This window comes from Amphiprion ocellaris, chromosome 22 (assembly GCF_022539595.1).
Source record: "Amphiprion ocellaris isolate individual 3 ecotype Okinawa chromosome 22, ASM2253959v1, whole genome shotgun sequence".
Lineage (NCBI taxonomy): Eukaryota > Metazoa > Chordata > Actinopteri > Pomacentridae > Amphiprion > Amphiprion ocellaris.
Window position 1 is genome coordinate 12,008,789 of NC_072787.1, and position 6,444 is coordinate 12,015,232.

The window sequence follows — 6,444 nt, forward strand, 5'->3', positions numbered from 1 at the left end:
CATTGTAAAGCTCTGCATCTAATTGACTAATGGAAAAGTTCTCGTACACGTTAGTTCTGTTTGTATTTAATTAATGCTGATGTTTTTCAGTCTGCCAGGCTGACCTTTTTAGATCCAATAACATGTGACACTGATATGAAGGTCTTAAAGTCTTAGCCAAGGCCAGATGACTGAATTTTGTGACTTACTCCATTGTTGATCCACTGAAGTGGATATATTTATATTTTTATATATATATATATATATATATATATATATATATATATATATATATATATATATATATATATATATATATATGTGTGTGTGTGACAGATAGGCAGATTGAGAGAAAATGCCACAACTTTTTATAGTAACGACATCTTAATCTAAATCACATGTGGGGGTATTTAATCTGGCAGAGGAATGTGTCATGAGCAGGAGTGGCTACAGGAGTCCATGAACAATGATCTGTGTTAACAATGAGTGCAGTATGATTTGGGTTCACAGTGCCATCAGATAAAGGTGGTATATTTAAACAACACCACAATGAAAATAACCAATAGATGTTTTATTTTTCTGTGGAAAAACAAAATTTACTGCACAACTGGGCCGAGAAACATCCCTTTCTGGCTCATCTTTCAGACACATGGTCCCACATTGTCTGCAAACACTCTTTGATATGGTACAAAATTTATAGTTGGATCAGGGACAACAAGCTGCTCAGTCCCCGAGGCAGTGAAGCAACAGCAAACTAACATTTTCACAACCGGTTGGTATGAGGTTGTTCTTCTGAAAAGCTGTTTTCGATAAGTGCATGCAATGTTCCCTCTAATTTTTCATGAGTCTGAGCAAAGACACAAATTCCCTGAGTGGTTCCTTGGACCACTGTGAGCAACATCAGACGTGTGCACTGTGGTCACACCAGCATCACATCCATTCAAGTTACATGGTTCATTAAGGCACATTTATGTTTTGACAACCTATATCTAATGAGTTATTGATGCTGGAAGTCCGAATCTGTGAATATCTTTCCAACTTTACTGAACTTGGGGCCACTACCACCTAAGGAGTGATATATTTAATTTTGAAAAAAGCATTTAGCCATACTTCAAGCTTTAAGTGCTTTATTAACAGGGAACTAAACATTTTGTATTGTTTTATTATCACAGGTTCTGTCTGAAAAGAGGTGGCATCATTTTAAACAGTGAAATCAAACTAACAAAATGTAATGACCAACCAGTGAGCAATACTGGATTCTGCACAAACATAAACTATTTTAAAAATCTAAATCTTAACACAGTTAATGTATTAACTTATTTATGTGTGTATGCATGTATTTATTGATTTATTTAGTACTGTTACCATATCAGAGTTCTGAGTGAGTTTTTCTTAAGATAGGCAAAGACCATTTATTGATTACATATAGGCTATTAAATGTTTATTAAAAACTAAAAAGCATTTAAAAAAACAACAGGCATTTATTGAGTCACTAAAATACTGTAGAGTACAGACCACATCAGCATGATTATAAGCATCCTCTGGTAAATGAACAACCAGATACTGATGTCTCTCACCATATGGACTTCAGGAGATGACTGGGGGATGATAAACTGTGACCTACTGGTTGGGTTCTCTCTGTTCTCATGTTTCTTACATGTTTGTCCCCTGACAGCCGGGTCCAAATGTTTTTTGAGCAACACACCATACTATGACGTTTTTTACAATGATGGTTCTACTATGGAACCAGTTTGACATGTTCAGGTGTTCTTTGTGTGAAAACTCAGAGATTTCAGGTATCAGAAGGTGGTTTTCAACTTTCTTTGTTAACTTTCTGCTTCAACTTTAAACTAAATTTCCTTCACTAACCCAGCCCTCTGGACTTCCAGTAAGCTGTGTTCCTATTGGCTGTCCAGGTGGCTGCTTGGTGTTATCAGGAACACCTGAGCAGCTCAGTGTCTTCCTGCTTTATTTAGCTGCAGTCAAACATTTCCTCTGCTTCTCTTCACCACTGAATCGGGTTTGGCTCCATTGTTGCTTTAGTTTGTTCTTTAGGCGTTGGCTTGCAGCTTCCAGCAGTAAAATCTTTAATGTGTTTCTTGGTGTGTTTTAGGGCTTTGTACTGGATAGTTGTCTTGGTAAATGTGGTTCTTTAGCCACAGTTAGCACATGGTGCTAATGTGTGCAGTGATTAGTGGATTTGGTGCAGCTGAGTTGTGTCTTTATCTTGGCTGTAGTGAGTCTTCAGAGGTTTTTGGTCAGACACATTCTGTATTCTTGTTTGTGAACCAACGTTGGTTGTCCAGAAGGTAAGAGTTCCTGTCCTGATTCTCTGTTCTCAGAGGTTCTCTGGTAGGCTGCAGGAGACTTTAGCGTTTGGGTTGTGCTAGTTTGGTTTTTGTATGGTTTCATTTGGACGACTATCTTGAGGCCCCTCCATGTGGTTTAGTGAGGTTTTCTGGAACAGTTCTACAAAGCAACCTGCAGCAGAAGAGACTTTGAGAGTTTTTAGGAAGTTCTGGAGACCAGACTTTAGAGCAGCAGAAACATTTGTCAGCAGTTTGAGCAGGAGAAGGTGAGCTTCAGAGTAGAAATGAGAGGAAACCTTCTTGACCCGTGTGGTGAGGTCCTGTACCAAGAGTTTGAGCAGGTTGTGAAGAGTCTGTAGTTCTTTGGTCTGAAAGCACAAGAAGAGTCGACTCATTAAAGGAGAAAACAGGAGATATTGTTGGTTCTTCTGTCGCTCTGCAGTTTCCTTAGACTGAATATCAAGTTTATATTTTAAATGATTTCCCATGTGAGCCCAAGAAGACTTCAATAAACTCCCTCCATCCCCTGGACACAACATATTTTATTACCATGTTAAATCTTTTTTTTTTTTGTTTTGAGTTTTAATCATAGTTTTAGCATAGTTTTTTCTCTTTGCTTGTTTAGTTTTGTCATCTGTGTGAAAGGTGCTAAACAAATAAAGTTGAATTGATAAACTGAATAATTGACTAACTCATGATTGTGACAACAGAAGTATTTTCATTGTGATTTAAGGGTTTGTTTCATTTTTAAGGTTGGGGTTAAAATCTTGACAGAAAAAAAGATTAAAGAAATAAACTACAGTAAAAAAGCAATTAAATCAAAGGAAAAAAACATTTATATAATAAAACTTTTAAAAAGAAAATTAAACATTAAATACAATTAAATTATATTAGACAAAATATTTAATTAGATAATTAAACAGAAGATACAAAGCATGTAATTATGAAATTAAAAAATTTTAAACAAAAATATTAAACATTAAAGATGAAATATTTTAGATAATTAAACATTTAAAAAATACAATTAAACAAGAATATTACACATTTAGAAAAATACAAAACATTTAATTAGATTATTAAACCTTTAAAAGTCAAAACATTTAATTAAAAAATTAAATGTTTAATTAGAAAATTAAATCTTAAAGACAATAAAACTTTAAATAGGAATTAAACAGAAAATACAATGAAGCATTAAAAAAGAAAATTAAACATTAAAAGGTGGTAAAACATTTAAAAAGAAAAACCTTAAAGATTTAATCGAAAAATTAAACATTGGGAAAGAAAAGGAAATTTTTCAAACAAGCCGATAAAACATTTGAAAAAACAACAATTAAACATTAAAAAGACAAAACATTTCGAAATCAGATCAGACATTAGAACAGAATAAAAGGTGAGAAAAGAGCAAAACTAAACATTTAAGAAGAATCAAACTAAAGATAAAACCTTTGAAAAGACACCAGTTAAACTTTAGAAGATCAAATTAAACAGAAGAAACAATAAAATGATCAAAAGAGCAAAAACAGATAAAGGCTTAAAGTGTTTTCTAGTCTGAAATGAAAACATCAAGTTGTTTCTTCACACATTTCCTCTTTCTATGTTCTTGGTTTGATTGTGGACAGATTTACTAAGACCTCATTTCAGAAAACTGATTTCCAGATAAAGTCTACTAGAGGTTGAAGGCATCGATCAAACTAATGTTACCTTCTGATCTCCACAAACTTTACTGTTCAGCGAAGAGAATCAAAGTTTGTTCAGGATTTCTAAAAAACCCACAGGTGAAAGTCTGAGAAGAACTCGGATGGTCTAAATGTGAAATCAAGACTCATGGTCAAAAGTTTTAAGGCTTCTGTTAACCAGAAAGTTCAAACTAAAAGAGAAGTACTGAGAAACTTTTAAAATTTCAGTCCTCAGACTGTCTAAAGGTTCAAACGAACAGAGAAGTACTGAGAAACTTTTAAGATTTCAGTCCTGAGACTGTCTGAAGTTTCAAACGAACAGAGAACTACTCAGGAACTTAGAAGATATCAGTCCTTGGGCTGTCTGAAAGTTAAATCTAACAGAGAACGACTGGGACTTAGAAAATTTCAGCCCTCGGACTGTCTGAAGGTTAAAACTAACAGAGAACTACTCAGGAACTTAGAAGATATCAGTCCTTGGACTGTCTGAAAGTTCAATCAAACAGAGAACTACTGTGGGACTTAGAAAATTTCAGCCCTCAGACTGTGTGAAAGCTCAGGTCCTGAGGACTCGGGAGGTGTGGAGGCTTTGAAAAGTCTTGGAACTGAGGGTTCAACCCTCCAGCACAAAGGCTGAAGTCCAACCTCCTGAGGAAAACGGTCGAAACGAGACTCGAGTTAAAAAAAAACTCGAAAATGACAAAAAATAGATGATAAATGCGCAAAAAAAAGAAGATTTAGTATCTGAGCGAGTAGCTCAGGGGATAAGAAGACAGACTACCAAGTGGAAGGTCGCAGGTTCAAGACCCACCACTGGCAATTTTCTTTGTTTGTCTTTGTCAGGATTTTGAGAAAACATTATGAAAGGTCTGGTCTTGAACCAGCGACCTGCAGCTCCATAGGCAAATCCTTAACTCACTGAGCTACAGATCAGATGAAAAGAAATGATTTCGTCGTCCCTTTGTCATCGTAGTTTCCAAGTGACCACACAGGCGGAGCCAAGGCGGAGTCTGGGTGGAGTCAGGGCGGAGAGTAGGCGGGGAGGTGGGTGGCGGCCTCCCCCCTCTACTCCCCCACCTCCCCCGTCCGCCCACCACACCTTCCCCCGCCCGACGAGTTCTTCGAGTCTCAATGAGTTTCTTGAGTCTCGACAGGTTTTTCCGAGTTTCTTGAGTTTCCACGAGGTCGGAGGCAGAACAAGTTGTCATGAAGAGATGTTGAAGTTGGCCAAGTCGAGTGACTTTTTACAGCGACTAGAAGGAAGACGACTAGAAGAGCAGGTCTTTAACCACCATCCATAAAATCCATGGAGTCGGCTCCAGAGAAATGAAAGAAGGTCAACTTTTATCAACCTCCATCCAGATGTTCAACTCGATATCTTTACTTTGAGATTTTTTGCACCACAAACCTTTAGTATCACACTTTATTATCCTTTATTAGGACTTTCATGGAATCCACCAGCAGATTTAGTTTTTGTTGAGAAACTTTATTCTTGTTGTCGTGGGACTGCAGTATTTACAACTGTTCCTTCTATTTGACCTCATGTTTATTAGTTTTAGTGGAGAAAGTTTGAATTGTCAATTAGTCTCTTAAAAACTAAATAATAAATTGGATTCGTCAAGAGGTTTAAATTTCTTATTTTGTCATATTTTAAATATGACAAAAAAATATATAAAAATAAAGCATCTTGAGACAATTTGACCTGTAATTGGCATTATATAAATAAAACTGAATTAAAATTGTATGTATCTTGTAATGTTGGGAGTAATTCAGCCATATATGTTAGAAAACACATTTTCTTTGTCCATTAATCTGTCGTTTTCTCCAGTAATTCATTTCTTGTTTTGGTTTACAAAATGTCAAACCCAAATATATTCAGTTTACTGTCATAAAAACCAAAAAGATTTACATTCATGATGCAGGAATCAGGCAGTTTTTCACTTTTTATCTTAGTTTAGTCAGAAAGATAGTTGATAATGTGTGAATTGTTGCAGCTTGTGAGCCGTAGAAGGTTTTAATCTTTGGGGCCGAGTGTCAAAAAACATTTAGAAACCAACATCAACAAAGCACTCAACAAAGGGAAATCCAACTTTTGCATGACAATGTCTAATTAAAGGACATTAATTTCCAATGTAAATGTGTGATATTCATCCACTGGAGCTTTCTCTTCACATCATCTTCCACCTGAACCGGTTTGGTCGGGAGCATGCGCAACAAACATTTGAAAAACTGCACTTTAACATCAATGAATGACACTGAAGTTTAATCTCTACATAAATGAGACTGAGTCTGGATGTGCTGCTCTGTCATTAACTCTTAAGTTTAGGGAAAGTTAAAACAAAAGAGGACAGTTCAGATAAGACTTGAGAATGAGCTTATTTTTGAACAAACATCTCAGACTTTCTGAGTTTCAGCACCTCTAGCAAGATAATTTAACAACAAGCAACTTAAGAGATCCAGAAGTTGGAGAGAGTTACTTT